Here is a 10,118-nt window from a genome sequence, read left to right on the forward strand (position 1 = left end):
CCAAATCCCTTTTGTCGTCTTTGTCTATAGCTTTGTCTATCAGTTTCAATAATCGGCCTGCTGTTCTTCGGCTTCCTGTCGGCTTCAAACCTCTTCGACCTTTGCTTTGAGAATTTTACCGTAGACCTTGCTCAAGGTTCCTGTGACCGATATACCCAGAGACAAGATATACCTCTGTAGTTATCGCAATCTTGCTTACTGCTTTTCATATGACTGGGAGTAATCCAAGATTCCTTTCACTCCTTTGGTATTTCGGAAATTCGGAACCATGGAAACAGTATGCATAAGTTTCCTTAGATGCTCAAACAGTTTACCGGTGCCACATTTTATCAACTCCGCCGGTATACCCCCAGGTTTGGGAGCTCTGCGAGTTTTCAACTCCCTCACAGCCTTCACTGCATCTTGGAGCTGGATCTCCACGTTGGAATCTTCTTTAGTGCTTATGACTCCGCCTTGAAACTCGGGTCGCCTCTCCGTTAATAAATCTTTAAAATATTCCTCCATCTTGTCAATAGGTATCGGAAATATGATGTCGCGCATTTTATTCCGTCGCAACCCTTTGATCACTTTCCAGCCTTCCGTACTTTCCCGGCCGCCAAGGTATATAGGTATTTTTGAATTAATTAATTGAAAATCCCGCTTTTCCATTTTCTCAAAAGGAACTATATCCACTTCTACATTGTTTCGTATGTAGCTTGCACGAGCACACCACCTCTTTTCACTTGCACATAGTTCCTTAGAGCAAAAACACGTCCAAATTTTCATAGAATTTTGTTTGGGATTTGATTTATAAGATCCTACTATTTCAAGGAAAAATATACAAAAATGTCTTCAAAAATACAAGTTTCATCCGATAAAAGTTGGCAATCCTCAAATGTTCATACGGCGTGTCTCCTTACCCCGTCAGTATTGGCAAGAATTCGCTTTTTCACCGAGCACATTGGCCGCACGTCTGACTACTAATGGATTTTACTGAATACTTAAAAACAAAGGAAGAAACTCCGTCCACTTGAGCAGGAATATACAGTCTTTCGAGGAGCGTGGTGGAGGGGCCCTTATTTTCACTAAATTTTAGATGAAATCCCTTTAGGGCCAATTTTGATAGTAAGCAGTTATTTAAATTTCTTTTAGTTTCGCATATTTCCTCCCATGACATTTTTAAAGTAGGAAAAATGAAAGGAGAAGAGTAAGAAGAAAAATATGAGAAACACGAAATAATTCGCATTTTTTAAGCTTTGTAGCTTACGTCTAGTGTTTGGCATATTCTTGCTAAATTTTTTGCAAATCCTTAATTTCTCCAAGTTTTTTGCATCCCCACATAAAAATTAAAAGCTTCAACGATTCAATTTTTTCAAATATGTTAATTAAGACCGTTTTTTTTTCTAGGCTATGTGAATGTGCTGTCAACGTTTCATAAGAGGCTAATAGCGTCATGAGCTTTTACAATTTTTTGTAAGCGGACGTGGGAACGTACTTGTACATAGATAATGGCTGCCCTCGAACAATCCACATGAAACAAAAGCTTCCTTCTAAATCCTCTCGCAGTTGAACAAAGACACATGAACATATTATACTAAAATTACTATTTGAGGCGTAACGGTTCAAAGTTTATCTCTTTTCACGTCGATTTCACACACAATATTTAATGACTAAACGTTTTAAAAAGCAAAATACAATGAATCCGTTCTGCTGTTTACAGAATCGTGTTTTGATTCTCGATTCTTGTAGATCAGCTAAAAATAATTATATCTGTCCAAAAAGCAACTCTACGTTTTAATATTAACCGAGATATCGCGCTTTGAAAAAGTCGGTTTATGACGTCATCCATGGGAGTGGTGGCACCCTTGGTTTTTTCCACCTTGGTTTCATTAGACACGGAGACTAACATTTGCACTGGTTACTCAACGTGAAACTTGAATGAAAGCAGGGTGAAAGAAGCTAAGGGTGTACCGCGGTGGATGACGTCACAAACCGACTTTTTCAAACCGCGTCATCTCGGTTAATATTGAACGTAGAGAGTTACTGTTTGGACAATTTTGATTATTTTTAGCTGATCTACAAGAATCAAGCATCACAAAATGATTTTGTGACCAGCGCAACGGACCCATTGTCATACTTGCCAGATGAAAAGTTTTGCACCATATTTTTTCTAAATGTCGGTAATTTTTTTGAATATGACTTTTCAACTGTCATATTTAAACTTTATAGAGATAAACAAACGTAACTAGGTAGAGAAAACTGAAGACATAGTGTAAGAAACTAAGCACTACAACATATGTTTCACGTTTCATCATTAGAATAGTGCGAGAACACGTATACATATAGCATGTCGATAAATTCCAAACCTAAATGTATACCTCACTAGTGAGAAAAGGTCCTTCGTGAATTACAGTATGAACAATAAATTCAAACTCTCCGCTTGTAAAAAAAAAGAAAATCAGCATAGGGCACTGCATTCAGCAGTTGTCACTTGTTTATGTAACCCATTTTTAGTTAGCCAACGCACAGCGGATCGAGTCAATAGGAGAGGTCGGACAAAATTTAGAAACTTTACACGCTTATAACTCCGTTTATACGAAACTGTTAGGTTCTAAAAGTGGTTCTACATTTCCTCGTGAAATTTTCTTCTACAGGCACTCCTCCAAAGTTAAAATGTGACGAAAAAAACCATCAACATTTGCAGTTTTAGTCAAAAATTTCATGTCCGACCTCTCCAATTGACTCTATTCATTGTGCGACGGTCGCGTCCGAAGTGTCGCAATAGAGTTTCAGTCTTCGCCGATATAAAATGCAATTTCATTCAGACGATTGTGAGTTAGTGACGGAATGAGAATTTTTTTTTTTATGTCACTCTCGGAAATGTCGGATTGCACAGTAAAAATGCTGACTCGGTAGAAACCTTTTTTGATCGGAAAATGTCCCTGTGATACAGGAAACAAAACAGTCGCATTTTGCAGAGTTTGGATTATGCATGAAGCTATGACTCCAATGTTCAAATGAGGACATAACCAACTCAGCAAACTCGGGCTTGACGCGAGACTGAGCAAGAAAAAAATGAACCTTGCTTTTCGAATGTAGGTACATTTTTCAGGAATAATCTTCCAATTTCCTGGAGAGACATTGAATTGGTACGCTTGAAAAATTAGCATTTGATTTGGGATGGGAATTGCTCAATATTGACTTGATGACTCAAGTTGATGGATTTTATCTCATCAGGCTTTATTTTTTAAGGGGGTACGAATCAATAGTATCTTTTGACATTTCCTGTAATATAATTCACCCATACCAAAATAAATCATACAAAATTGTCAGGAAATATTTCGATTAATTTTCCTTGAGAAAAATGGAACATAGTTGACAATTTTTAAACATCAGACTTGAAATGATCATTTTTTCATTTTTACATTTATTCATCGAGATCCTGAAAAATAAACTGAAAAAGATTTATTATATTTGTATCCTAATGTATAGGGAATGAATAATCACATTTTCATTCGCATTTTAAGCCCTGTCCAAACATAACAGTCATTCTTCCAAAATGGCAAAACTGCTTTTCGCGAAGTGGGCTAGAAGCATCCTCTGAGGGTTGGTCCACGTATGGCCACATACGTGGACCAAATCATAGCATGTGCTGAGAAAACTATAACCCTAACTTTCTCAAACGTCAGAAGAGACATTTCAACGCTCGGTGATGACGGCGCGGAGATACAACGGATCGTGGATCGGCGGATTCGTGCTTGATGGATGTCCGTGTTGCATCCGAAAAATTGAAGGCGCGCTGTCGCGCGGCGTAAACTCGCAATGCTTTACTTTATGCTGTCATTGAAAGTCACGCCAAATTAAAAGGAGGCCCGAATGCGGTCGTGACCTTGCATAGATTCAGTTGAAAAATATTAGTGATCTGAATTTATCCAGCGGCGAGGCATGAATGGTCGATTATCGATATCTTCCCATTTGAAGCTATGGTAAAGAATCGATTACGAGAGTGCTTGTTCTGAACACTCTGTTTATAGATCCTTTTTCACAGGTTCAAACGGAAGATCAAAGGATATCTCGCATAGCACGCCACGCCACTGAATTTATCGTTAACAAGACTTTCAGATCGCAATCTGTCATAACGATTATACTTACTCGGATTGGACTGCATTTTGCAATGTGGGGTATATGTGGGGGCAGTAAAGGCAGCATCTTAGGATCACCAGACACATTTTTGACACCCTACGTGCTAAAACAGCGTATAATTTTTTCACTGCTCTTGCGATTTTAATTAATAGCAGAAAAGAGTGAGATTTGAAGCTACGTTCAAAATTGAAATTAACTTCAACGTGAATCATCGAAGAAAAAAAAAAAAAAAATACCATCGCTCTCTGGAAAAAGAAAAACACATTGGATCAATATTCCAGACTCTTGAAAACATCGACAAGAGAAAGGACTCTTGATTCAATCAGATTTAAGCTTAAATCAAAAGGAAATCCGCTCAAATTAAGAGGCTTGGTTCTTGATTTAAGCTTAAATCTGATTGAATCAAGAATATTTTTTCTTGTCGATGTTTTTAAGAGTCTGGACTCTAGATCCAATGTGTTTCTTTTTCCAGTGCTGGATATTTCTGCACGCAATGAATACCAGGAATGAGAAGGGGCAGTTCAGTAACAGTGGCGTGGCGTGAATAATCGATTATCGATATCTCGCCATTTGAAGCTATGGTAAAGAATCGATTACTAAGGTGTCCGCTGCGAACACCCTGATAATCGATCTTTTTTCATAGGTTTAAACGGCATAGCAATCGATATATCGCAATTCACGCCACGCCACTGTTCAGTAATCGGCACGGGAACGTTCCTAGAAATCTGCTACTGCTCGTGTCTCTCACCTAGCTAGCTCGGTTGCTGCCGCGGCAGTTGCCATTTGCAGGATTATTACAAATTCCTCTGAATTTCATTCAAAGCGTGCAGTTGTAATCGAAGCAAATGAGCTGTCGTCTCTCCAAAGCATTTTCCAACCTCTGAATGCCGTGATTTCAGTTTGTGCGACAATATCATGCTGATTTTCTCGAATCTCAACTCCTAAGCTAAAAAAAAAGATGTTAGATGAAGCATACCATAGAGAAAAAAAAGGAGGTGTTTGCATCTCGAGGATTTGTACCCACCTACGTCATCAATGTAAACAAGACGCTCGTTGAGGGTTATGTTGACGCTGTAAAAACGGACCATAATGTCCGATTTTTTTACTTAAATCAACTCTTTATTTAATTTCAAGCACTTTTTATAGATGACTTTTTCCCTTAAATTACACCATTTCCAAGAAAATGGACAGGATAAAAACGTCGCTGTACCCAATGACGTCATCAAAGCTATAGATACTCTATGAAAAATTCCAAGATGCCCGAAATGCAAACACCTCCTTTTTTTTCTCTATGGAAGCATACTACCGTGCGAAGGAAAAACGCCGTATGGCGTTGAACGATGAGCCTTCATGCGTTGCCAAATTTCATTTGACAAAACACTAATTTCCACGAAAATGTTTGAATATTTTTCTTCCGATTTGTCGGGTACTTTTGCTTTTAATTTGACCTATAAGAAGTCTGAAAACTTCAAGGAAGAATATTGACGATTTTCCGCAAAAATTTCGTCGGAGAAAATTTGGCAATTCTCGAATGATCATACGGCATTCTTCCTTGGCACGGCAGCACAACAGACCGTGCCCATGGAGCATCATGTCTAGTGCATTGGTGGATCCAGGAACTTGGCAAAATTGTTTATTTTTCGTTTAAACCTATGGACAATGATGAACATGTATCGAGTCTCCAAGGGGCAAGGTGCTCCGACCATAATCGATTATTCAACACAGGTTTCAATGGAGAAAAGACAGTGTTGCCAGCCAGCCTTTTTTGAGTCTTCAAAACTAATTTGGGTCACAAGAACTGTTTGTTCAACAGCATGTAATCAGCAGAAAACTGCAGGTTGTTTCTAGCGGAATATAATGCTGAAAATACATATTCACGCTGAGATAACGATTTTTCTGTGATTAAAGAAAAAAATTCGGAAGGTGGATGAAGAGTTTAATTGGGCTTAAATGTCCAGATTAGAATAGTATTATGCTATCCTCTTTGTAGTGACCTCAACTTTGAGGTATTCCCTTCAGTTTGGGAGCTTGTTCCAGCGACCCAGAGGCATCATCGTGTTTTTTAGGCTAACTAAACGTAGCAAAAACTAAAATCGTGGATTCTAGTTGCATTTTAAAAGCTTTATTGAAAGGTATGGAGGACAAGGCGCTCAAGTGCAGTTTTCAATTTTTTGAGAAATACGTGTTTGAAGTTTCAAAACTATGGAAGTTAAGGGTGGAAAGAAAGTTCAACCTCTAATTTTGATTGCCAATTGCACTTTGCAAAATTCCCAATTTGAAAATTGGATTTTACCGGTGAATTCTCTCGGAAGACATTTCAAGACTAGTTTAAGTAGAAATCACTCATATCTCAATTTTTCTAGAAAAAAAACTGCACTTACGCCCCTTGTCCTGCAAGCCCCTCCCCTCCGATAACATCGGCGATATGAAGTTCTTCATTATAGCCTCTGTGAGGTCTGTTGAGTAAAGAAAAATCGATAGCTAACGAACGAAACCACTTATCTACAAACTGGCGATTTTGCAGAACGAAGAGAACCCTCTGTCACTTTTGTAATTCCAAGGTTAGATTTGCAATTTTTTTATACATTACAGCGTCATTGCAGCGCTACTGCATAGAATTGGAAAAATTAAAATCACCAGCTTGCGTATTTTATACTACAGAATGTGGCAAAGTCACTGACTCGTTTTTGCCAAAATTGTCAGTTAGGTGATACTGTTTGGTAGCCCTCGAAATGCTACTAAAGCCTCATCAAGGGAATTTCCGCAAGCAGATTCTACGGATCTGCACGGAAAAAATTAAATTGCTGATTTAACAGTTCAATTGCTGAAAAAAAGTGACTGCAATGTTTCAATTTAGATTTTACAACAAAAAATGCTACTTTAACCACCTCCGTGGGTAAATTAGCTTACAATAGTGGTTAAAGTAGCGTTTTGTTGTTGTTAAATCTACGTTGAAACGTTGCAGTCACTTTTTTTAGCAATCGAATTGTTAAATCAGAAATTTAAATTTTTCCGTATGGGTGTTTCATTGGAAATTTTAAAACCATCCAGTGCGACACTTACACACCCTCACACACACAAAAAAAAAGATTCAGATAATTTCCGACCAACTGCCAACGTCCGTTACCGAGGAGGTTTAAGTGTCTGTTCATTCAAAATTTGTCGATTCCACGAAACATCGGAACGAGCCAGACAAGCAAAAAAAGCATTGAGAAAAATGAGAGAAAAATGGAATAAACTCATTAATTCTAAGAAATTTGAGCGAACCTCAAATTCCGTGGACTCATTTACGCATAGTATTTCTCTGAGAGAAGAGAGAGAGCAGTGGCGTGGCGTGAATTGCGATGTATCGATTGTTATGCCATTTAAACCTATGGTAAAGAATCGATTATTAAGGTTTTCGCTGCGAACACCCTGTTCATCGATCCTTTTCCATAGGTTTAAATGGCATAACAATCGATATATCGCAAAGCACGCCACGCCACTGAGAGAGAGAGGTGAGGATGACTCAAGAGTTGTCACCGGTTAGCAGAGCTAGGATTTCAGTAGGTTTGCGGGGTTGCCGCTTAGCGAGGTTAATTTAGAAATTTTAAAACAGCCAACTTACTTGAAATCGTACTTCCTCCGAAAGTAAATCGAAAGTAATCGTTTCCGCCCTCCTTCCAAAATCGTAAATTTTGGCAATGATTGTGAACCAAATGTCATACAAATTGGTACTCTCCTGTCCTGTGATGCTCTGAATGTATAAATGCTCTAGAAAATCGCAATCTCAATTTAAAGAAAAAACATCTCAATTTTATGGATTTACAATGGACCACTAGACAGGGTACGAATTTTAGCATTCTAATACATGTTTCTGAACAAAAATTTCACGTAGAGCACGATTCGCGCAACAAAAGTTACTGAAACCAACTCTTAGTGAAGATATTAACGTTTTTATTTCACATTGGTTACGAGGAATTTGAACTGCCCGCTCACAAGAAACTCAAAGCTCTACGTAAGTCAAATCGCGCACTGCAACGGTCTCAGCAAGCTTCTCAATCGAGCACTGTTCATTTCCCACCCTGTGTTGTTCAAACTGTAATCAATTTGCTATAGCTGAGCCAAAGCGTCAAGATTGAGGTTGCCAGATTTTTATATCGTAGAGACTGTCATGATAACGTTTAGCGCGCGATGTGAATCACGTAGAGCATTGAGTTTTCATGAGCGGGTGGTTTGAATTCAAGCATCAGGAATCATTTAATATCTTTGTAAGGAGTTGATTTTGGTAATTTTCGTTGTGTCCATCGTGTTTTACGTGAAATTTTGGTTAGGTAACATGTATCAGAGTGCTGAAATTCGTACCTTGTCTAGTGGTCCATTAAACGAGTAGAAATTAATTATCCTTGATACTTCGGTTTTAAATTTTTGGTTAGGTTAATAATTTTAATCTCTTTCCCATCAATTTATTTGTATTTACAATTAATTTTTTTTGTTATCATAGTTTTTGGTTGCTGGGGGTTTAGGGGTATCTTGGCTCCTTCGGTCTGGCCGTTTAACCCTGGATCACCCTGTATTTTTCGATGGGACGTTTAAAATGCCACGATCTGGCGCCGCTTCAGAGCAGAGTATGACACTTTGAGTATCATGTTCATGTTTGGTTAGAAGTAGATTCTTCGGAAGACGTACACATGTGAAACCCTCACTTATTCAACGATTCTATTTCCCGCAAGGAACTGTTGCAAATTTTCCTTTAATTGCTTAGCTTGCCAACGAGACTTGATGAGAAATTAGAAGTGACGTATTCGTCCAACCATCGCACTAATCTAAAAAAAAAAAAACAAGATGATAATGCTGGATATTTTACAGCAAGAGGCTTTTGAGCAATTTTAAGCCCTTTCATACTTTCACATTTACACATTTTCAAACTGATCGACATTTACCGAAGTATTGGTGCATAATTGAGAAGAAACTAGGTCCTTTTTGGATTCAGCGGAAAATATATTCCATGGGCCTAAAACTGTCTACATTTCGTTGAAGACCAAGAGGATTTCTTGGTCAAATGACATAATCCACCCATTTACCACCATGTTAAAACTGACCGGTATCATACTTAATAGCACCTGAATGGAGCCACTTTTTTTTCCAAGGTTGAGTAAAAAATGCTCCTACTTTTTTATAATCACTCACTAATATTTGAAAAATCGAATTTCCTCAAAATCACGTTTTTAGTAAGCCACGAAGAATCTCCATTTTTCGGGAAATTGTTGTTCGTTAAAGGGTAAGTTAAGGCCTTCGTGTCAAGTGTGCCCACGTATTAAAAAAACACACGCTTACCTTCTTCCATAATGATTGCTAGAACAAGTAGACAGTACGTAAACCTATCGGCTGATATCGTTCACTCTCAGTTCTCCTTCAATGCTGACACATAGGCAACAAAACATACCGTGGAGCGCGAATAGTTATCTCATTCGAAAAACAGACACTATAAACAAGGAGATTTACACTGGGCAAATTTTAAGAGAATTATTGTAGATTGATACATTATTTTCCTAAATTAGTACTAACCCTCACTGTTAATGTAAGTTTCAGAATTAATCATTCAACTTAATGCGTAAACTCAAACAAACTATGAACAATCTGGGACCAGTCTGTAATTTTAGCAGTTGTTTGGTACGTAGACCTTTCAAACCCTAAATATTCTTTCGAAATGAGGAGATGTAACGACCCTGTGGGGTAAAACCCAATTTTTTAGACCAAAATCAACAATTGTAAGGGAAGTTGGCAACTTTGAGAGAGCTATGACTGTAAGCGAGTTGGCGGAAAGTGCTGATTCAGAGTCGAAATGGGCTTGCTCGTCGAGAACTCGGATGTTTCAGAATCGGATCTCCTGGCTCTGTCTTGTTGGACAATCAAATCAGCCTTGCAATAGAATGATAATTACTTATGCATGAGAGGTATCAGTCAGTGGCGTGGCGTGCTTTGCGATATATCGATTGATCTGTCATTCAAACCTA

Source organism: Bemisia tabaci, chromosome 9 (assembly GCF_918797505.1).
Source record: "Bemisia tabaci chromosome 9, PGI_BMITA_v3".
Taxonomy (NCBI): Eukaryota; Metazoa; Arthropoda; class Insecta; order Hemiptera; family Aleyrodidae; genus Bemisia; species Bemisia tabaci.